General features: G+C 46.1%; 1 protein-coding gene across 1 annotated transcript in view; it reads left to right on the top strand.

The window, feature by feature from the left end:
• Positions 1-14,986: 14,986 nt before the first annotated feature.
• LOC144767949 (cell adhesion molecule CEACAM6-like) overlaps positions 14,987-24,406 on the top strand; it is a 483,576-nt gene continuing 474,156 nt past the window's right edge. The window contains exon 1 of the mRNA XM_078651301.1: positions 14,987-15,048. The gene's annotated coding sequence lies outside the window, so the exon portion shown is untranslated. The remainder of the gene's footprint in view (positions 15,049-24,406) is intronic.

The following is a 24,406-nucleotide window of genomic DNA, read 5'->3' as shown; positions in this document are numbered from 1 at the left end:
GACCCACAATGTCAATCCCCACTCGCTCAAAGGGGGTACTGACCATAGGGAATGGCTGGAGAGGAGCCTTCTGCTTCCTCCCACTCTTTCCACTTGCCTAGCAAGTCTGACAGGTTCTGCAGTGATTGTCTGTACTCCTGCGCATTTGAGGCCAATAAAAGTGGGTGACAAGCCTCTCCAAATCGTTCCCCAACAAACAGTCAACAGGCATGGTGGTTCTCACAGGTACTTGAAGAGTACCAGAGACCCCCCCCCCACTCAAAGGGAACCTAAGCCATTGGACACTGACTCTCAGTGTTGCCGGCGTTCACAACTCGGCAGAATGCATGTGGGACAACCTGCTCTTGAGACACCAGGTGACATTTGAGAGCTGTCACACTGGCTCCTGTATCTCTAATCTCTAAGAGACCCCACCTTTTGGTCATTGATGGTCACCCACTGCCCATATTTCTTAGTGTTCCTGTGCAGTTGGTTTTCTTGGACCACCTCACAGTCTCCTAATGAGACCAGGGACATCTCTGCAGGACCTCCCCCTCCTTGGACAACCCATTCCTCACCCAGGGCAATACTAGCCATCTGCTGGGGGGCTGCAGGTCTAACAAACTGGCGACACTTGGGATCAGAGGCAAAATGACCCAGTTCACCACACTTGTAACACCTTGGGGGCCCTCTTTGAACAGGGGTACCTGTCGGGCCCGGTCGGTTTCTGGGTGGGGGAGGTTGAGAACCTTTCCCTTGGTTCCCTTGGGGATTACTTTGGGGCCTTCTTTGGAACTCCCTCTATTTACCCTTGTCCCCCCCACTCTTCTGCTGGGGACCCTGCCCACCCTTGGCGGAGTCTCCCACTTGACACTTGTGGACCCTGGTACTGACCCAGCGGTCCGCATCCTCAGCAAGCTTCCTAGGGTTAGTCAGCTTACTATCAATAAGGTGCTGGTGTAGCTCAGGAAAACAGTTACTGGACAAGTGCTCCCATGCAATTAAATCAAGAAGCCCTTGAAAATTATCAACTTTGCTACCCTTCACCCAACCATCCAGTGCTCTGCAGAAAAAAGTTACAAACTCAACATACTTACTGATAGGAATCTTTGTGCAACCCCAGAACCTTTGTCTATACAACTGAGGAGTTACCCCATACCTGGCCATCAAAGCATCCTTCATGTGTGGATAAGAATTATGAACATCTGAGGGCAAATCCAGCAGTGTGTCCCGCCACTCACTCAGGAACCGTCCCCACAACCCCGCTCCCCAGTCTTTCTCAGGGACCCGGTGGAAAGACATGACTACCTCGTAGGCCTTGAACCACTGCCCTAAATCATCATTTTAAAAAAATTCTTTAACCACCTCCTTTGGTATGTACACTCTTGATTCTACCTATACAGGCGGTGTGCTGCCACCAGAGGGAGTAAGCTCTGAACTCTTAGCCTTTAGCTACAATTCCCTCAAAGCCATCTCATGCTCCATTTGAATTCTTCTTTCTTCCAGAGCCAGCTTTTTGCTTTCCAGCTCGAGTTGCCCATTCAATTTAAGTTTTGCCATCTAAATTTCATGTATTCTGGTTTCATTCCTGTCTGCCAACCAGCCGCGTAGCTAGGGGGGGGCAAGGGGGGGCGGACCGCCCCAGGCGGCACTATTTTGAGGGCGGCCGTCGCGCGGCACTGGCCCGTTGCGGCGGCCTTTATAATTTATTTGGGGACACTCTTTGTGTCCCCAAATACATTATAAAGGCCGCCGCAACGGGCCAGTGCCGCGCGGCCGCGGTTTGAACTGGCCACGGGGCACGCAGCGGGGCTCACAGTCATTGGACAGGCTGATCATGTCAATTAGGCTGGCCTGGCCCAGGTGCAGTTGTTGACGCAGTATGAGATTGGCCCGGCCGTAGCGCTGCAGGAGGACGCCTGACGTCACATCCTGCTTCAAGAGAGCGCGAATTATGTTGCGAGGTCGGAGGTACTCTGGTGCGGACTGGCCGGGCTCACGTGTCTCGGTATCTGGACACACAGTGCGCTGCGCGCAAAACTGTCAGCAGCATCAGCATGATGCCTGAGAGGCCTCTGCTGCAGAGTGTGACGATGTGGCTCACTGCAAGGACCGACGCCGGACCGAACTTGCTCATACTGGATTGCAGGTGTGTCACAGGGTGTGCAAATGCGTGCATATTTAGCCTTAGTATATAGTCTTTATTAATGTAAATGTTACATTTAATTTTACAGCGTCAGGATTATCACTGCTCAGTGCTGGGAGCTCTGCTCACTGCTTAATTTTCTCTTTTGTTGGATGCACGTGACGTGACTAGACCCTGCCTTGGTGTCTGGTGCCCCTGTGTTACCAGTTATGCAGTTAGTTCACCGCTCTTCGCTGACATATGTGGTGATCTAAGGGTGCCGAGTTTGAATCACGCAAGACCGACTCATGCTTCCAAATTCGGTCGGAAATTTAGGCACCCTAAATCAGGGAATTGTAAATAATAGCTGCTGTGTGCGTACACACTGCTTACAAATGGCGGGAAGGAAGAATGCACCTAGGCTGACTTTGTACAGCTCTGAGTGACACCTATCCCCTCGAACATGCCTCGTGCAAGCTGGCCTGCCCTTGCACTGTGGATTGGACGGATGCTTTAACACCATGATGCTGCCCTTCCAACTACTGCAAATATCCTGGGAGACTTCAGACGGTCATGTAAATACATCCCGCTTCTAGGCGCCTTGTGTTCATGATCGGCGAATAGTGCTCAAGGCGGTACATTTAATGAGCTGAACATCGTTTCCAGCAGGCGTGTCGGTGAGAGGCCACGGCAACTTTTTCCTTTTAGGGCGAGGGTGCCTCTGGATTCTTATTTGTAGGCGTTGAACATCTGTTAAGTGTTCTGTGAAGGTGTAGAGCATGTGTGCTGTTTCACTCGCCAGGAACACAATGAAAGGCTGCTACAGTAAAGCCCTGCCGATTTTTACAATTGTGACCTATTGAAAAAAGAAAGTTGAGACAAGAATAAGAAACTGGAATGACCTTTACATATGAATAATATTCCAATATAATTTTCGGTTACATCACCCATCTATCGTTTTTGTGTAGGATGCCAGTGGTATAGTTAACCTCTTAGGCTTAATTCATCTGGAACAAAACATTTTATGGCACAAAAATATTCGAGATAACCATAGCATGCAATATTAGTGTAGTGAATACACAATGTTAATACAAAAACATAGAAAACACAAATAATTACTAAACGATCAATCTTTGTCCATAAAAACGGCAAAAGAATTAAACCATCGCTCACACCATATAACACTGACAAACCATAACATCATTAACATATTTTTGTGTTGAACTGGACCATCAAGAAGAAATGGTTATTACAATTTCTTGAAAAAGCGACATCCTTCTAAAATAATTCTAAAAATGCCTTCCAGGGACCTGGATATACAGTGCATAATGATTAATTCCTAAGATCAAACTCTTCCCAGCGTGCACAGGGTTGTTCCAAAACAAAGATGTAGTGCAGACTTATCCCTGTATAAAACTGAAAGGAACATTGCGATTGGCAGAGTAGAACATGAAGACTGTGGGGTTTCCAAGCCAGATCTCCGGACTTGGGGGCAAGTGACCAATCCTTGCAGTACATGTTTTTGGTGTTCCGCACAAATGACATGCAATCACTGAGATTCATTAGTCTTTGATGTTCTAATTGTCAACAGTTAGGACTAATCGTGATTTTAATGACTGAATGTGGGGGTATATGCCTGTGCGCCACATAAGCTGTCAGTAATGAGCTTGACTGTGATAGTGTGATGGCTGTGTTCATATGCTTCGCCCGTTCAGGAGGCCAACCTGCTACAGGGAGTTTTGCGCATGAAGTGCCAGCTGTGGTTTACATGCAGTCTTGCTCCACGCCTAGTCATTTCAGTGGACACAGAGGGAGACAGGAACATGAGGCTCATTTACAGGCAGTATGGCCTCCCACACCCTGTTTGGTACAGTCTGGTCTCACCGTACCCTTCCAATCTTGGTTGTTTGCAGCAGGTTTAAGATCTTAGAGTTTTTGGTTGCTCAGTTGGTTGTAATTTTTGATTTCTATATGTTTTCCTCAGCTTGATTTTGCTCGCGAGAAAGTGTCACAGTCGTTGAATGTCACTCATAATTGCACTTAAATTATAAAAATGTCACACATAAGCAATCTGAAACCTTGGCAGCTATGGAGCTGCCCACTGGTTTGCAGGCGGCCGGAAAATCATGGTGCTCGCCCCACAGCACACTGCTATTTGCACCCCAGTAAGACCTGCCCAGCTGGGCCCATATCGCGCTGTGGGACCAGGCCATGCACTAAATGGTCATGACGCCGCCCACCAGCAAGTTATTTCCGGGAGCCCGGGAGGGCTACCTCAAGGCAACATGCAGTCAGTCAAGTGAGCGCGGTGAGAGGCTGAAGGCCGGCCATGATGAGTTGGTCCGCTGCAAGACTGCGGAGTAAGTACTAACAAAATATGACTGTGGAAGAAACGTTAATAAAGTTCTTGGAATGAGTTCTGCTGTGAACCATAACTGAATCTGTTTACTTTATGAAATATTGTTTTGCCCATAAAGTTTAGATTGCATTCAGATTAGTGAATGTAGTTGGTGTCGATAGTCTGTGCAGATGGATTGCAAGGAGTCGTCTCCAGTTAGTGCCCTTCCATTTCTGGTGCTTTGAAGCAATATTCAAGATCTCCTTAGAGTTTTTCATTGCTCATATGGGTGTCATTTCTGATATTTGTATGTTTCCCTTGTATTCATTGCTAAAATTTGATCGCAAGAAAGTGTCACTCATAGTCATTGAAATGGCACTCATAATTACACTTAAATTATGAAAATGTCACACAGGGCATTCTGAAACCTTGGCAGCTATGCAACACCAATATTTTTCTGACCTCTCAAACTATGCTCCTCGGGATACAGGAGGCAGGAATGGCTAGAGGGGGAGATTCCTTAATATATGTGGCCATGGCTGTTTTTGTATATACATCGCATCAGTGATCCACAGCCTCACACGTTTCAGCAATGGCAGGGGGCTGGTTTTGTCTATCCTGAATTTAGAAATCGCATTGTATGAGCACAAAGGAAGAAGGTCCAGGCAGAAGGGAAAAAGAATAGGGTGGGCCTCTGTCGGATTGGGTTTATGCTCTCTGGCTGGCCCCGGATCCTTGGGTAGAATGACCTGCTTTTGAGCCTAAATGCAGGCATGGTTTTTGCACTGTATGGATTTTTCTGCTTACACATGTACGAGTATAGCACTTTATGATCAGATTAGTTTTGATATTGGTTATATTATACCGGCAGGCTGCTCGAATACTTTGCAGAGGTATATATTAGACTCTAATAGGGATTGTACTGATGTCTTTTTTTTTGCATATTTTATTCATGTATGTAGTCTCAAAAGTCCATGGTTTGATAAATTAGTTCTAATGTCCCCTACAGTTTTTTAATACAGTATTAATTTCGCTCAGATGCTTTTTGTAGTTCTATTTTTGCTTAGTGAGTCTTTTGTGTGCTGTTTGATAATTGATTACTTACTGATTATGATTCGATTCTTGCTGAATGTGCACACTCTCTCTCCGTTTACTTATTGTGTTGATGAAGTAAATGTTGAAAAGCTTTAATAAAAATTATTGGGAAAAAATTAAAGGGGTATTCAATTGAAAAAACAAGAAATCTACAAAGTCGAGGGAAAACGACTCAGGTAGGAGATGGTTCGAATAAAAAGTGGTAATAGAATGGATAATTAAAGGAGTGCGGAGGCAAATCAGACAAGGAATAAATGAAACATTTAAGGGATACTCTACCAGCCACACATTTTATTTCAGCTTGTTCAAATGTTTTAAACTGTTGATGTTGAGGTCTGCATGGTGTGACTTGCTTGATGTAAGGTTGACCATTGGATCGATATGTAAAGGATCGTGAGTGGGCCAGCTGGACAATTTGGTGCGGATTAGAAGGAATTGAACTCTGGGTGTTATTATGCTGGTGAAAATGTGGTTGAAGGCCTATGACTGACTGCATGGTCTTAAATATGTCCTTGACCCTAAATTTCACAGTGGACTGAGCATGGTAAAATTATCTAGAAGGCATGATGGCACTGTCAGGAGTGATAGTTAATGGCACATTTCAGTTCTCTTGGATGCATGCCAGCAACTCTAATGTATGATTTGGGATGTTTTATGTAACCTGCTTTGGTTCATACTGGTTTAGTCACCCCTCATAGCCAACTACACAGCGTATCTTTATGAGGGCTGCTCTCTGTAATGTACTTTATGTGTTGTCTTTTGTTGACAAGTATGATGTGATGTGATAGCCGGTTGTAAGGTATGTAGTTATGTGTCTGTCTCTGCACGTACTTGGTTGGCATGCTGCAGAATGTGATGAAAATGCATGAATTGTTGGCACCCCTATCACCACTCCCCGATGACGGTGGGTGAATCAGCTATGGTGCCTGACACCCCCCGGATAGGACCCATTTCCTTGAAGTGTCCTACTGTGCCGCAGGTGGGGTGGTGGGTAGTGGGAGGGGCATGTGGGATGGCTTCTACTGAGCTCTCATGGGGGGCGTGGGTGGAGCGAGAAGGCTTTCACAGCAGGGCTGCTACTGCCCCAACTGCATTACTCAAGTTAGTCTAGTGATCAGGTGCATTGGACTCACCTGTAGTATCCTAAAGGTGCTGCCAGGGGAATTGTGGTCAAACCCAGTGTGGTGGACCGGTCTGCAGACATTACTGAGGTAATGGACGGGGCAGATAGTGGACAGGGGACAAGGGTCCTGCACAAGCAGTGTTGTTACGAGTGAGATGTCACAAACAGGGTAGGTAGAACTGATGTAAGTTTTGGGTTTCCTTATGCTTCTCCTTCACCGGTGTAGCTAGGTGAGGGCGGTCCGCCCCAGGTGGCACTATTTTGGGGACGGGGGCTGTCTAGCCCTGGACCATGTCATGTATGTGCATGTAACTTGCATGATCAAGGCACTAACAACAATCTCCTGAGGCGGAAAGCCGGGAGCGCTGCTAATTTTGCACATTTTAAAATGTATCTGTCTTAATATTGTGATTTTACTTGCCTGCATCTTGCTAGGATCCCTGCTTGACTTAAGACCCCCAGACAGCCGATTTGGACGCTGTCCCGGGGAATCCTCCCTCGCTGCCGCCACCAACAGCGAGCGAGTTAGCTCCGCCTACTTTGCCGGCCACGCCCCCTTCCTTTTTCTTCTCCTCCTGACGACCCTATAAAACCATGTCCATGGGCCGGAGGCGCAGCGGACGGGCGCAGTGGACGGGCGCAGCGGGCGCGACGATTGCGCGCCAAAGGCGCGCCTAAGGCAAGCCCGTCTGCGCCCGTCCGCGACTGTCCGGGGCTAGGGGCGCGTCACTCTGCCCAACTTACCACCTACTCCCCCGCTCAACTATGCTGCCTTCGGGGCCCATGGCCCTTACCAGCTTCTACCTGCTCTTGCATCTCATCTCTTGGCCTGTCTCCGGCTGCTCCCCTTGCCATCCCTTCTTCCCAATATACCCCCTCCCATCCCTCTAGAGACAATGTTCCTCCTGCTACCGCTAAAATCCTCTCGGCATACTACCTAAACACCCGGTCTGCAGTAGCCCATGCGCACGAACTCTCGGTACTGCTAGACCTCCATGCCCCAGATCTTCTTTTTTTAACGGAAACTTGGTTCTGTGACGACTCCCTCCCTGCTCTACTGGCCACTTTACCAGCCCCTTATTACGCCCTTCGCGCAGATCGCCTTAATGGCAGAGCTGGGGGCGGCGTGGCGGTCATCGCCCGAACCGACCTCCCCTTTTAAACTCTATCTCTGCCAGACTTCGCCACCACCGAGTATCTGGCCATCCGCACCACCTCCACTACGCCCCCTCTTACTTCCATACTCACCTATCGCCCACCTCAATCCCCTTTATTGTTTCTCCCTGACTTTTTGGAAGTCCTGGCCACAATCACAGTTAATAACTCTTCTATTTTACTCTTGGGTGATTTTAATTTCTGGCCCTCTGACCCAGCTGAATGTACATCCTCAAAAGAATTTTCAGAGACCCTTCAATCCCTCAACTTTACATCTCACATTCATTCTCCCACCCATATCAAAGGTCACACCCTAGACCAGATCTGGTCTTTGAACTGCCCCGTAGAGTCCCTCTCCATTTCACCTTGTACATGGTCTGACCACCACCTGATCTCATTTGTCCTTCCCATACACCCTCCGGTCAAGCCCCCTCTCCCTAAAAACATCTGGGTTCGCGCTTGGGGACGAGTAGATCCGGAAAATCTATCCTCTCTACTCACTACCTCCCCCCCCTCCTTACAAGGTCTATCCACCCTCTCCCAGGTTATGGCCATTGAACAGTGGCTCTCCTCAGGCTGTGATTCGATTGCCCCTCTTAAACGGGTTACCTCTAAGCGAGAGAAGGATGCCAATCAGTGGTTTAACGAAGATCTCAAGGCCACCAAACTAGCGGTACGTCGTGCGGAGCGGGCCTGGAGGAGAAACTATTGCCCCTCATTGCGATTGGAGTTTATCAACATCTTGACTCAATACAAAAAGGACATCTTAGAGGCCAAAACTACCTATTTCTCCTCCAAAATCCTCGCAGCCGAGAACCAATCGAAGGAAATTTTCTCGATTGTGCATAACCTGGCGTTTTCGGATAGAACGTCCCTAAAGCCCGCCCCTTCCCAGGAACTCTGTCACTCCCTCAATAACTATTTTATTTAAAAAATAGCCACTATTAAAGCCAATATCCCTCCCCCCTCCCCCACTTTTGTGGATCCCCAGTGTCCCCCTCCCAAGGGACAACTCACCACCCTTCCCCCTTTGACTAAGGAATCTCTGACTTCCATAATACCCCTCGTCAAATCTGGTTCTCCGCTAGATCCCTGCCCTGCTCATATTCTACGTCACATCTTTGCTACTTGTCCAGATCCTCCTCTTCACCTCCTAAACAGCTCCCTCTCCCAGGGCGTGGTACCTCATCCACTCAAATCAGCGGTCATTGTACCCATTTTGAAAAAGCCGGGCACGGATCCCTCAATCCCCGCCAATTTTCGTCCCATCTCCCTCCTGCCATTCCTGGCGAAGGTGCTCGAGCGCCATGTCACCTGCGCTCTGAGCTCTTTTGTGGAGAAGTACGGGGCTCTTGCCCCCCGCCAGGCTGGGTTTCGCCCCGCACACTCTACGGAGTCCGTAGTTCTCTCGGTCCTTGACAACCTCAGGGAGGGTATGGACACCAACCAGCCCCAGGCCTTGGTCCTCCTCGATCTCTCAGCCACCTTTGACACGGTGGATCATACCATCTTGCTTTCCCGTGTCAAGGCGGCGGGGATCGGGGGCACCGCGCTGGTTTGGTTATCCTCCTTCCTGAGGGACCGCACCCAGGCAGTTCGCCTGCGTGACTTTACTGCGGACTCTCGGAAAGTTCAGTGCGGGGTTCCCCAGGGCTCTTCCCTTTCCCCTCTTTTGTTCAATCTTTATATCGCCCCTCTTATCTTTTCACTGCAGCAAATGGAGGTCGCCGTGTTTAATTATGCGGACGACCTCCAGCTTGTTTTCAATCTGTCTTTTTCTCCCACTTCTATTCTTAATTTCCAATCTATTATGATTCATATCCGGGACTGGATGAACCACAACCATCTGAAACTCAACCCAGACAAGACCGAGCTGGTGTTGACGGGTGGTTCATCCAGCCCCTGGTCTTCTTCTTCTTTTTGGCCCCCCTCCCTTGGTTCCCCACCTGTTCCCTCTGCTTCAGTCAAAACTTTAGGCATCAAACTCAACTCTCAACTCACCCTTCATTCCCAGGTTAGTTCTGTGGTTTCTTCTTCTTTCCTCTCACTGCGCACTATACGTAAGGTGTCCCGTTTTTTTTTCCTTTGATGCCCTTAAACTGATCACCCTGGCGATGGTCGTCTCCCGCCTGGATTATGGCAACACCCTATATGCAGGCATACCTGCATATAGTCTACGGCGTCTGCAGCAGATCCAAAACCAGGCGGCGCGCCTGGTGTTCAAGCTCCCAAAGTCTCATCACATCACTCCCCTCCTAAAGTCTCTACATTGGCTCCCCGTTCGTGCCCGTGTCCAGTTTAAGCTCGCTTCCATCATCTTTCAAACACAACTGGGCACGGCACCGGCTTTCATCTCTTCCGAGATCACCCCCTATGTTCCCACCAGGGATCTGCGTTCATCTACTCAGTTCCTCCTTACAGTCCCACGCTTCCGGAGAAAGAAATGGGGAGGCTCGAAATTTGCCTCCCTTGCCCCACTTCTATGGAACTCCCTGCCTCTCGAGCTCAGAGCCTTAACCCTGTATCCGCAATTCCGGAAGCAGCTCAAAACTCACCTGTTCACTAAATCCTTCAATTAGTGCATTAGCAGTCTGTTCTTTTTCTTATTCAGCTCCAGCTCCCTCGTCCAGACCTTTTTTGTTAGTTGTAGCGCCATGAAACCGCTGGTGTACGTGCGCTTTATAAATAATTTTGAACTAAACTAAACTAAGGTAACTATTAGCGGCGATACTACGTGTCTCTCAGACCTCTTTCAGGGGCTCGATGTCCTTTTTACCCAGCACTACCCCAGGGGGGCGGCAATCTGAAGGATAGCCCCGGGCGCCACAAGCTCTAGCTACGCCCCTGCTGCCAACTCTTCTGGCAACAGGCCTCTGCCAAAGCCATTGATGCCCTCTGCTTGCTCAATTTCCACCAAGTCTCCAGGTGCCCTCCTTGACTCAATCCAGGCCCTCAGCGCCTTTTGGTAGTCTGACTTGATTCTACATCCAGTCTGGGGAACTTTGAATCTTTTGCAGAAGCCCTTCAGCTGGGCTTGGGTGTAGCTCTCTAGTCTCTCTTCTTTCCATTCTATTTCACCTCTCTCAGAGACTACAGATGCTGCCTTCTCCCCAATGACTGAACCAGGCATGACTTTGTAAAAATGGAGATCTCTCAGCAAACAAAAATCAAAAAGTACGTGGTTGCGTTATGGTCTGCACTCACTAAGTAGTGTTCACCAATCACTGTGCATGAATCACAAATGCAAGTCCAGAATCCTCACTGCTGACTACTAATGTTAGAATTGGGGGTCTCTAGTTGGCACAGGTAGGTACTTGGGACAAGTAGGGACCCTCTCCTCTAGTCAGGGTAAGGGGGTACACTCCCAAAATAACCCCTGTTCACCCCCTTGGTAGCTTGGCATGAGCAGTTAGGCCTATCTCAGAGGCAGTGTGTAAAGCATTTGTGAACACCTACAGTAATCAAGTGACAACACTACAAATGGACACCACACTGGTATTATATCAAAAATAGTTAGCTTTTATATAAAGACTTAGCACAAGACCAAATAACGACAACAATAATCCACAATACTGTTAGCAATAAAGAGTTTTTGTTAAAATGCTTGGTTTTAGAGTTCTGTGCGATTCATACTCTTTGTCCGCCTCTCACGGCAATGAAAATAACACAAAGAGTCTAACAAGCGCAGCGGACGCTTCGGTACAACACATTCAGGATGTTGGTTCGAGTCGTACACAGTACCTGTACTTGATGCGTCCGGCACGGACGATGCGTTGCAAAAAGACAGTGATGCACGATGCGTTGTCGGCCAGTCACGGTGCGAGCTCCGGCTCGTTGATGTCGTCTGCATGAGTCGTAGAGTAGAGAGCCGCGTTGATTGAGGCGGACGGGGTTTGATGCCGGTGCGTTCAGCTTACGTTGCGGTGTACGAGCCGTACTGCGGGAGCTGCGGTGTTCAGTCTTGGATGGGGTGCGAGGCGGTGCAACTCGGACGTGCGAAGCGTACCCCTCTCCAGGTGCGATCGGCAGACTCGAACTCAGCGGCAGTGTACGTGTCGGTCCGACCAGGGCGATTCGATGTGGCGAAGGGTTGTACGGTGTATTGTCGACCAGTCAGGGTGTGAACTACGGTTCGTGGATGTCGTTGGTACGAGTCATCGGGCACAGAGTCGCATTGATTGAGGCGGACAGTCTTGGTACGGTGCTAGGTAGGATATGAGTCGGTCATACAAGGCGTACACAGCTCCCGAACTCGGCAACTACGGAAAACAGCATTTTCCACAGCTCTCTTTGAGGCGGATGAAGTCCACTGGTCCTGGGACTTCGTTGAGGGGGCAAGCTTGCTTCCAAGCGCTTGGAGATCTTTTGGCACAAGTTAAAAATAAAGTCTTTCAGTCTTTCTCCTCTCCTTCAGCAGCAAGGCAACCAGTGCAGGCCAATCCCCCAGGTCAGGGACAGTATTCCTCCTTCAGCTTTCCCAGTTCCTTCTCTTCACGCAGGGGTTTCTTCCTGTCAAATCTGGATCTAATTTCTTGGGAGCAGGGTCCCAATACTTATACCCCTAAATCCTTTGTTCCTCTGGGGTAGAGGGGCCTTTGCCCAGCCAAGACTAGTTTTTGAGCACTTTGTTGACATGACTCTGACTTTTCATTCAGGGAGCAGGCTAGAGACATTGGACACTCCACAGGAGGTGGAGCCAGCATTGTGGTGGAGAGGCACAGTCCTATTCAGAGCCCAGGTGCACTCCTCCCACCCATCTGGATGTAAATCTCTTTATTTACCACCAGGCTACCTAGCCCTGCCCTCTGGAATTCCCCAGCCCTGTCACTCACAGAACCCAGACAGCAGATACACATCCTAGCGATGGTGGGCTGAAATGGTTAGGCAAGCAAATATCTACTTTCTAAAAGTGCTATTTGCAAACACAGAATATTAAAATAACCTTTCCTAAAAGATGTATTTTATTATTCAGAGTTCAGGCGTACTAAACTCGAAGTTCTACCACCTTCCCTGAGTCTGTTCGGATTATAGAATGTAACAATTCTAACAGCCCATTCTGGCTTATGAGAACAGGTAGCCTTGCAATAGGGAAAAACGAAAATGGCTGTAATTCACTATTAGGACATGCCACACACATCAGGGCTTGTGCTACCTTATACTTACAATGCACCCTGCCCTTGTACCTATCATAGAGGTGACTAACATGGAGGTAAGGGAAGGTTTAGGGACTGGCAAGTGGGTGCACTTGCCCAGTCAGCATGACAGTACCAGACTGCACGCAGGCTCTGCAATGGCAGACCTTAGACACAATTTACAGGGCTGCTTCTGTGGGTAGCAGAACCAGTGCTGCAAGCCCACCCGCAGCATTTGGATTTACAAGCCCTGGGCACTCCTGGTACACTGTACTAGGGTCTGACTGTAAACCAAATAAGCCAATCATGGAATCCAATCAATATAGTAATTTACACAGGGAGCACTTGCACTGTGGCACTGGTTGGCAGTGGCACAGTGCTCTGATCAGCTAACACCAGCGAAAACATATGAGGCACAGCAACAAAAAGTGGAAGGGAGGCCCACGCCAAGGTGCCAGGTCTAACAGTTCATTATTAGGTCTCTCCTTCAGACAGCTTTTACTGTTTGGGAAAAGACTTGATCATCACACAACACACACCAACAACAGACAATACATACACATATACACAGATACAGAAAAGGCATTATGGACAAACAACAGGCAACTGTGGTCAGCCATATCTAAGCAGTGGCTAACGGAGCGGCCCATCAGTGATGGTATTTGCCCATGGCGTTGGGTGGATAAGAACACTTAAAAAGTAGTTCACATGCACAATCGCAATAATTTCTTTTTCCTTTTAGTTTTTTTACCAAAGGTGCTCCATTCCCTGTGCTCACCTCGCTTTTCTCCTCTACCACACACAACTGTTGCTTTGTGGTGTTCCCAAAACCTTCCCCATCCTGCTCCTTGTTTTTTTCCACGTTCCAACAGCTGGTATGTGATAAGGAGGAACTTGCTTCTTTTTTTATCCTGCACACTTATTTATATTTTATTTTTGATCTTGCACACTGATTTATTTATATTATTTTATTATTTTACTGTGCTGAAAATGCCATCGATCATAGTGGAACAGTAAATTAAAAAGCAGAAAAAATAGCCCCCAGTGAATCGCATGCATCGTACACAAGCAGGCACACAATGGATATCTTGGAATGACAGAACAATTCAATTTCAAAATGGCCTCCATTTGCTCATAAGCCTTCACATGTTGCATGCATCCTGAGGCACCAAGAACCTATTGCCTTTGCCAATGTTTATTATCAATAAGCGCTTGAAGATTTCAGTGTTCCTGCTTACCCATGAGTCATCCTTCCAGTCCACATGAATGCTCTCATGATAGATGAAGTGACTAATGTAAAAGAGCTGCCGACTGTAATGTTTTGTGCTGTTCTGCTGCATACCAATAGATTGAGGTTTTAGTTTTGGGAGTTGATTTCTATTGCATTCAGCAGCATCACAGCGTTAGCTGTGAGCTGTGTCCCAACTCAGCTACATGCTTTGTGGAAATGGGCAAGGTGCACCTCTTCTGTCATATGGTGCTCACCAAATAAACATAAGCACACAAAAAGAAATGCAAATTTATATTTTAGTTTTGCTCTTCTTGTAGTGTGCCATGGCTGACTAGAATCAAATGTAGAATCTGCAGCCTGTCATTGCTTTTTAGCCAACAATGTATTATGGTCTGGGATTTACAATATCAATATTAAAATTGCAAATTTGAGTTAATTAATCCCAGTGTGCAGTGGTTAAACGATGGAAGGAATGGCTCAATAGGCAGCAGCTGAAGCAGCAGAGTTGAACATTAGAAAGATGGGAATCACCACAGTTCTCCCTGATATAATTTTGAATATTGCCTCTCATTTCTGTGGCCCTTGAATCTCTGCATCAACAGTGAACTCCTCTGTGACTTGAAATATCCCCATAGAGTGTCATTTTCTCAAATCCAACTATATTTTGCATCTCCAGGCAACCAGAAAGGCACTGCCTACCTTGCCTGTGCTCCACATGGCTCTGCTTTGAGGGCACCACTGCATCCTCACTCAAGGAAGAGAGTTTTGCATCAGAGAAGGACAGTGACTTTCCATCAGAGATGTTGGGCATCTTCCCATCCAAGGCCTCTCCTAGGCATAAACAGAGCCTGCAAGGATGGATCCTCATAGGTAAGAGAAACTGAAACTGCTACTGATTAGCAATATCTGCAAGGAATATGAGAGATAGGTTATGTGAGTGTAACACCCTGGTGCTACCAGTCCTGCCAGTAAAATGGCACTCCAGTCCTATTTATTTATTTTTAGTGTTTTATATAGCGCTGGCTAGACCCGGAGGTATCAGAGCGCTTTACATAATATTACAAAATTACATAAGTTACAATTTCCATCAGTTGCTAGACAAACATTACAAGAGCATGGAAGACGAGATAAGTGAAAGTGTAGAGGGGAAGGTGGGAAGGGTAAAGGGGTAGGAGGGGGATAAGGCGGCGAGACGAAGGAAAGACTGACCAAAGTCCGGCTGGGTAGGTGACGGTAGAGGGGGAAGTCCCCAAACCCATCTCCTCTATAGCAATCAGGTAGCTCCACTGGGAATTGGCCAATTAGCTAGGTTTCAATGGGAAAACATTTAAAGAAAATAGAGGACGAAATAAATGGAGCGTGAGGGGGAATGGGGTAGGGTAAAGGAGTAGGAGGGGGCATATGACAAAGAGAAGCAGAAAAATCTGCTCAACGTCCAGCTGGGTAGGTGACGTCAAAGGGGGAAAGTCCACAGCCCATCTCCTCTTTAGCTACCACGTAGCTCCACCGGGCGTCAGCCAGAAAACTAGGGGCCATATTATCAAGAACAGGCGACAAAATTATCATTGCTTCATCTGCAGGAAACTGCCGATAAAGCAGCGATAATGGGCTTGATAATATGCCCTTGTGAATTCCCATAGCAGCCCAGGTTAACACCAGAAGCTGGGCTGCTATGGGAATTCACAAGGGCATATTATCAAGCCCATTATCACCGCTTTATCGGCAGTTTCCTGCCGATAAAGCAGCGATAATTTTATCGCCTGCTCTTGATAATAGGTCTCCACAGTCACTAGTCACAGATTTAGGGAGCATAGAAGACTAGGAAATGGAGATAAGGAAGGGAAAGGAGTAGGGTAAAAGGGGTAGGAGGGAGATACGACAGAGAGACGAAGGGAAAATCTGCCCAAGGTCCGGCTGGGTAGGTGAGGGCCGAGGGGGAAGTCCACAGCCCATCTCCTCTATAGCAATCCAGTAGCTCCACAGGGTATCGGCAAAATGGCTAGGTCTCCATGGAAAAACATCTAAAGATCACAGAAGATGAGATGAAAGGGGCGTAGAGCGGAAGGGGGTTAGGATAAAGAGGTGAGAGGGAGGTACGACGGAGAGACAAAGTAAAGACTATCCAAAGTCCGGCTGGGTAGGTGCAGGTCGAGGGGGAAGTCCACAACCCATCTCCTCTATAGCTACCAGGTAGCTCCACCGGGCATCGGCCAGATAGCTAGGTCTCTGCGGTCAGGAGGTAAGTTCAGCAGGTTCTATCCTTCTATCAGTAATACAGAACTCCAGTGCTACGAGTTTTACCTCTAACTATCTTACATAGTTGGTCCTTTTATTTTATTTTTTATTTTTAAAGTTTTATATAGCGCTAGCTTAACCCGTAGGTATCAGAGCGCTTTACAAACACACAGTAAACAGCAGAGGGACATTACATTACATCGTAGGCCGGCAGTAAGGAAGCAAACCAAAAAAAAGAAAAAAAATACAGCATGGGAAATAAATATGCAGTGCAGCGGAGAGGGAGAGAGCAATAAAAAGAAACAGGTGAGAATGACATAGTCCGGTCACCCACTATCCTTGAATGTCCAGGGGGAGAGGGAACAACTCGGATATAGTAGTCTAGGTAAGTTGACGTTGGTCCTGATAGTATTTTTTAGGTGATGGAGTTTCAGGTCCCTTTTGAAACAGGAGAAGGAGGGGTTGCACACGAGGACTCCAGGGAGAGTGTTCCATATCCTGGGAGCATTGCCAGAAAACGATCGGTATTGGGTGATTTTTTTTTCATTTTCGGAGGAATAAGAAAGAGAGAGTTGGAGCTTCTCAGCGTTCTGGATTGAACTGCTCTCATCAGTTTGTTATTTAGGTAGTTGGGGGCAGGAGAGTGAAGGGTTTTGTGTGTGATGCAGGCCAGTTTATAGATACATCTCCCTTCCATGGGACGCCAATTGAGGCAGTTGAGAGCTGGAGTGATGTGCTCAAATCTTTTAACTCCAGATACGAGTCGCGCGTACATGTTCAGCACTGTCCTTAGAGGGGCTAGGTGAGCTTTTGGAGTCCCTGTAATGATTGCGTTCCCGTAGTCAATTTTAGAGAGAACTAGGGATTGGACTAATATCTTGAGGTCATCGTGGGATAGAAAAGGTTTCAATTTCTTGATGTGTTGTTGAGAGAAAAGAGCACTTTTTGCAGAGTTTTTGATGTGGGCCTCCATTGATAAGTTCTTGTCAAGGGTGATGCCTAGAGACTTAACTGATAGGGTAAGGGGGCAGTTTAGGGCAGTCAGATTCTTGAGCCATTCTTGGATTGGGCGATGGTTATTTTTTGTAGAGAATAGGATTAGTTCCGTTTTGTCTGGGTTGAGCTTTAAGTGGTTAACGTAGAACCAAGATTGGATCTCGGTTAGGGTGGTATTGAGGAGTTGGATGTCGCTGGGGGACTGATTCTGAAATAGATTTGGGTGTTGTCCGCGTATAGGTGGTAGTTTGCTCCAGCTTTTTTCAATATGATTGTGAGGGGCTCCATGAAGAGATTGAAGAGTGATGGAGAGAGGATGGAGCCTTGTGGAACCCCAAGTGTGACTTTAGTAGGCTTTGAGAGACAGGAAATGATTAAATGGAAAAACCCGAGGTCAAGATGGCGGACTGAAGATGCCGCCGAGAGGTCGCTCCTGTAGGCACCCCGCACTCTGAAGGGATACTGGTGTTTCATGCACCGATGGGACTCACCGCAAGCTGCCCTGTGATTTTGTGTAAACTGCGGAAGGGAAGGCGGACATACAAGTTTTTTTTGGCGTGCCTTAGTGCAAGAACTGCCGAAGTGCCGCTGTGCCGCGTTTGCAGGGATGGCTGCCCTGCCGAGCCCGTTTGCTTCAGCTGTTCCTGAACACCTCGTCTCGCCTGATTCATCTCACCGCCTGCCCGCTTCCCGCCTCCCGCCTCCCGCCCGCCTGCCTTCACTCTGCTCGGGCAGCGGAGGCTCCGTGTGCTCAGGGGCGGGCCGTGTTGAGGCGGTCGTTCGTGCTCGGCCGGCGAGGGCTGGTAGCTGGCTGCTGGAGAAGGAGAGAGGCTTACCTGCCTCCCACGGAGAAGAAAACTCAGGGGTGTGCCGTACTGAGACGGTCGTTTGAGTCCGGCCGGTGAGGGCTGGTTGTTGGCTGTTGGGGAAGGAGAGAGGCATACCTACCTCTCACGGAGAAGAAAACTTAAAAAACATAACTGGTCTGGGAAAAACTCAATCTGCCCAGATGACACGGAAGAACCCCTTACGACAAAACAGAGCGATGAAAGATGCTCCTCCAGGGGGGAATACAGAAGAAACAGCCTTGGTCTTCAAACCCATTAAACCAATATCGCCAGCAATTGTTGCGAGGATGCCCCGCCCCATTTTAAAAACTCCTGAGAAAACGACCGCTGCAGAGAAACAGACTGGTAAGCTACAGTTTACTGACTCACCTTCTTTACCTTCTTTACCTCTTACTACCCCTCACGTACCCTCTAAAGATAAATTACTGATGAAAAACTTAGAATTCAACGAAAAGGAAAAAAAGCAAGCGCTAGAACTAGATGGTGCAGGGCGTCATTTTTCAGCATCCTTGACTCCTGTAGCTATCAACATTGACATTGACACTGATACTCTCATGGAAGCTACTATTTTAAATGAGGCTGTTACACCCAGCGATAACTTAACTGTCGGTTTGCAGGGCTTTGATGTGCCCACAGAGAAGCTAGACGAACTAGAAGCGACACATAGAGCGCTAGTTACCGAGCAAGGAGATATTGCTGCGTCTGGCGTGCTCGATCTATCTCCAATTAATTGCGCTCCTTCATATAATGAACCTTCTGAGACCACTCAACCTGTTAGTACTACCGGTAATATTACTAGTATAAATGCTGGCCCTACTGGCCCTACTAGAGGAGCTATTAAAGAAACATACATGGTGACTACGACTTCTGCTACTGCTATCGCCATCGATATGGAAGAAACAACAAAAGCTATTATGGACATCGATACAGAGGGTGCAAATGGGGTTGCAGTAACATCTACTCTTCAAATACCAACTCCTCAGATACTAACGAAAGCATCAACTGCAGCAAAAATACAAACTCCAGACCTAACACAGCAAGAACAGAGAATCAACAGTGACGGCGTAGCGCTGGAAGAAAATTTACCAAATCAAGAATATGACTCTAATGATGAGTATGAGGAGACTTTTGAAGAAGGGGGAGCATTGGAGAAAAACCATTCCAAATCACCAATAGAAGTTAATAATTCCTCAAGCCTCAAAAAATGGGGAAAGTTAAGAGCCAAAGTAAGGAAAGGTGGGAAAAAATTGAAACCTGCTCTACTAACTACCATTTTAGATTTAGAAATCGCTCGAGGGAAATCGACAAAAGACCAAACCCCCCTTCTAAAATGGATGCAACCAAGAGGGCAGTCTAAGAATATGCCACTGTGTGCCCCAGGTTTTCTTCCAGGAGTTAATGCCTCTAAAAAGTTGCAACATTCCACTGTTAATGTCGATTTGTTAGACCGAGACGCCGACCGTGATGCAGACTCAGGGTCGTTGGGGACACCTCCGACCCTAACTCTTCCTGACTCAGCTGTGACTTTACCACCTAATCCACCACTTATTGGATTAAATCAATCGAACTCTAAAGATAAAAACAGAGATACCTTCCATGTTCTGGACAATGAGTCTTCACCTGTACCATTAATTGTACCATCTCCACCAACTCCCAATTCTTCTAAGACTCCCCCTGAAGTTTCCTCGTTGGACCTTATTTTGAAAACTTTGTTGATACATCGTCAAGAAACACAACAGAACTTTCTCCAACTAAGAGAAGATAATACTAAGGTACATAACTGTCTCCAGGAGGTTACTAACAAACTAAATGGGGTCACAAAAGACATCAAAGGATTGCAACAAAGGGTTGTTGAAGCGGAGGAGTCACTGGCTACTACTTCAGCTCAAACCAGCCAACATAAAGAAGATATAGGGCTATTGCATAGTAAAATTGAAGAGTTGGAAAATAGACAGCGCCGACAAAACCTGAGACTTTTTGGAATTCCAGAGGGGTCAGAGGGCTCGGATGCCAGGGCCTATTTGGTCAATCTTTTCCAAAGAGCATTTCCAGATCTCTCTGATTGGGACTGGGACTCCCAACTACAACGGGTACATAGACTGCCCTTAACTTTAAAGAACAAAGAGAGTAAATATCCACGACCTATTATGGTCTACTTTGGTAATTACTTGCTAAGACAAGCGGTCTCAATTAAAGCTAGACCGAATACACCAGTGACATTAGACAACGTAACCTTTTTTGTTAAATCTGACCTTAGCAAGTCCACTATGGATAAAAGATGGGGATTGTGCAAACTGATAGATCCTTTCAAGTCCCTGGGGGCCATAGTCTATCTTCAAGAACCGGCTCGCCTCATGGTCATTAAAGCCGATCGTACTTATTTTCTCACTGAAATAAAGGACGCCGAGCAACTTCTTGCAAAAATGATTTTAAATACCTAGTATAGAGAGGGGAACGTAAGGGTAAATTTATATAAAAAAGAGAGAGGGGGGTGAGGGGAGGTTGAGAGGTGGAAAATGAGACCTACGCTCAACTATAACAGCCTAGTGCAATTTAACAGGGCATTTGGACATATATTTTGAAAAAATGTTTTTTTCCTTCACATATGATAATAATACAGAGTGTGGGGGATCACGGGGAGACCTCTCTGATAGACTGCCCATAGAGCGGCAGCAGAAGATAGAGGTAGGCCTCTGGGTAGATACTGGGGGGAGGCGTTACGGGGGGGTGGGTTGGGTGGAATGGGCCTGTGGTTCTTGGGGAGGGGTTAAAAGGGGAAAAATTGTATTGCAGGAAAAAAAAGATGAGTAGACTTAGAGACAAAGCTTTTGTGTTCTTATACATTAAACGATATATAATACAGAGGAGTATGAAGAACTTAGTTTCAATCAATGTTTTCTTTTAGATGTTTGTCGTGGAATGTTGCTGGACTCAATAGTAAGGATAAAAGGAGATTGGTGCAAGAAGTAATGAACTTGTATCGACCACATATGGCACTTATCTCCGAAACTCACATTGGGTTTCAAGATCGTAAACTTTTATCTCAAATGGGCTACGATCTTGTTGTTTGTTCAACATTAGGGGCATCAATCCGGGGAGTAGCTATTTTGAAACAGAAGCATATAAGAATGGCTATCATTAAAACTGCAGCTGATGATAGGGGAAGGTGGGTAATCGCTCAGGTGCAAATTGCTGAAAAATATTATGTATTTTGCTTGGTTTATGGCCCTAATGTTGACAAACCCAAAATTTATGAGAAACTAAACATCGAACTACTCGAGTGGGAGGGTGAGCTACTTATAATGGGAGATTTTAACTGCGTTATGAATTATAAGAAGGATTCCACAAGTAAAATCAACACAATTAGGATGCGTAGAGTTAGAGCAGCTATAGTGGAATTGGGTAGGCTACATAATTTGAAAGATGTCTGGTGCATTAAGCATCCTACCATAGCAGGATATACATACTACTCGGCCCCCCATAGAGTTTGTTCCAGAATCGATATGGTATGGGCAACAGACAGAATTGTGGATAATTGCAATATAGAACTCTGCCCGAGAGTCACATCCGATCACAATCCCATACTATTCGAATTTAAAACCCTTAACAAAGAGCAATCCCCTCGACAGTTTACATTCCCTAGATATCTATCTACAGACGCTGAATTTGTCTTGGGTATCAAAGAACATATAAATGAATTTATAACACTTAATATTCACTCAACCTCGGTTAATTTCGTGTGGGATGCGTGTAAACGCAGCATCAGAGGCTATGTGCAACAATACATTTTAAGGAAAAATGCTGAAAGACGAAGGGCAGACAAGCTAACTTTATCCAGTATTTTAGTAGCTGAACAACAATTGATTGATGCTGTTATAGAAGGGAAGACAAATATAGAAGAATTGAGATTAGGATTGGTGTCATTGAGGTCGGCATTAAAAAAGACTCTCAGGGAGAAATTTAGTTCCAAAATTCATAAATACAAACTAGCTCAATATGAAGGGGGTGATAGACTCGGCAAAATTTTGGCCTATAAGGTAGCTGATAAAAAAGCTAAAACAATTATAAAATCAATAAAAGGGTCAGACTCAATCGAATACAATAAATCAGAGCAAATCTTAGAGCAATTTGCTAAATACTATAGTCATCTATATACTCCAGATCATTTACCCTCTCAAGAAAAAATTATAAATTATTTAAGTAAATTTTTGCCCAAACGATTTCTAACTGAAACAATTAAGCAACTTGGTGTTAAGATCACTATTACTGAAATAAAGACTGCCATTCAAGCATTACCTTCAGGCAAGGCTGCGGGAGAAGACTGTTTGCCTATAGAAATATACAAAATATGCGAGAAAGAACTTATACCGCTTCTCCATTTGGTGATAGATTCTGTAGGCCAAACAGGAAGCGCTCCTATATCTTGGAGAACTGCTAAAATAATATTTTTCCTGAAAAAAGGTAAACCACCAGATGACCGAGGTTCATACAGGCCCATCTCGCTAATAAACACCGATGCCAAAGTTTTTGCCAAAATTCTCGCTAATCGCCTAGCCCCTATTATGCCTGATTTAGTGAAATGCCAACAACATGGGTTTGTGGTGGGGAGAGACACCACTACTCACATTAATACTGCTGTGACGGCATTTGACGGAGCCTCGACTGCCCCCACCCCACTCGGAATGGTTATGCTGGACGCGGAGAAAGCGTTCGACCGAGTGGGGTGGGAATACTTGTGGGCGGTGTTGAATGCATTCGGTATACAGGGACAATTTCTTAGATGGGTTCGATCTTTGTCTGTACTACCAACGGCAACAGTTAGTTATGCTGGAGCCAATTCAGCCAACTTCGCAGTGAAAAGGGGGACAAGGCAGGGGTGTCCATTATCACCCCTGCTCTTCGCTCTAGCTTTAGAACCATTTTTAAACGCACTGTCTGCTCAAGATAATATAACACCAATACATCATGGTGGCAAGACTTTGAAAATAACTGCCTTTGCTGACGATATAGCGATATTTACAACAGATTTAGTCTCGGCACTCCCAGAGATAATTAAAGAAGCGAGTAAATTTGGAGCGATATCCGGGTACAAATTAAACGTCGACAAAACTCAAGTAATTGCCAACTATAAACCTGCGCAACCGATAATAGGACTCTGTACCCATGCTACCTATTTGGGAGTTAAGCTTGCAGCAGATACAGAGAAAATTGTCGCATTGAACTATGACCCCTTACTTAAGGAAATAACTACATCTCTAAAAAAGTGGCATAAGATACCTTTGAGCCTGGTAGGACGAATAAACTTAATAAAGATGAAGATCGTACCAAAATTACTTTACTTATTTAGATCTATCCCCCTACAACTTAGCAACCTATATTTTAAAAAAATAGAGAGCATTTGCAGCAGTTATATTTGGAGCTATAAAAAAGCTCGTAGATCAATGGCTTATTTGAAACTCCCAATTGAAAAAGGGGGTTTGAATTTCCCAGATTTTAAAATATACTTTTTTGCAACTTTCTTTCAACGTATACGTAGCCTAATAACCAACGACTCTTCCTTATTATTCCCCCAATTCATGCTGGGAGCAGATAGTAACCAGTTTTTGTACCGCGTGCATGACCCCAACTACTTTAAGAGAGTCAAGGTTAAGACCGCGAGACACATTAAAAGAATCTGGGATCAAATAATGATTTTTGGTAAGATTCCCTTCTTTAATGCAGAGTTACAGATCTGGGGAATCCAGGGTTACCAGGCTTCTTTTCCGATGGTGCGGCAGCTCTTTGGCTGGAACATGGTATAAGCACTTTAGGTGACTTATTTGGTTTGGATGGTTTTTTTGAGCTTTAATGCACTAAAATTAATTTACAAAATTAGAGATACTATGTATTTTAAATACATTCAGATGAAAGATTTTTTTGTTAATAAAATGAAAATTGGAAAAATAGAAAATTCAGATCCCCTAAAATTCCTCCATTCGAAACATACTAAATCACTTATTAGTAAAAGTTATGCCTACTTAAATAGCCACAAGCAAGGAGACTGTGAAAATATGGCGGCAAAATGGACTAACCGATTAGGTGTGAACATCAACCCTAACCAGATTGCTGGCTCGCTTAGACAGATAAATCTGGTGGTCCAATCATCAAGT

Source organism: Lissotriton helveticus, chromosome 7 (assembly GCF_964261635.1).
Source record: "Lissotriton helveticus chromosome 7, aLisHel1.1, whole genome shotgun sequence".
Taxonomy (NCBI): domain Eukaryota; kingdom Metazoa; phylum Chordata; class Amphibia; order Caudata; family Salamandridae; genus Lissotriton; species Lissotriton helveticus.
This window is presented reverse-complemented; position numbering and strand designations above follow the sequence as displayed.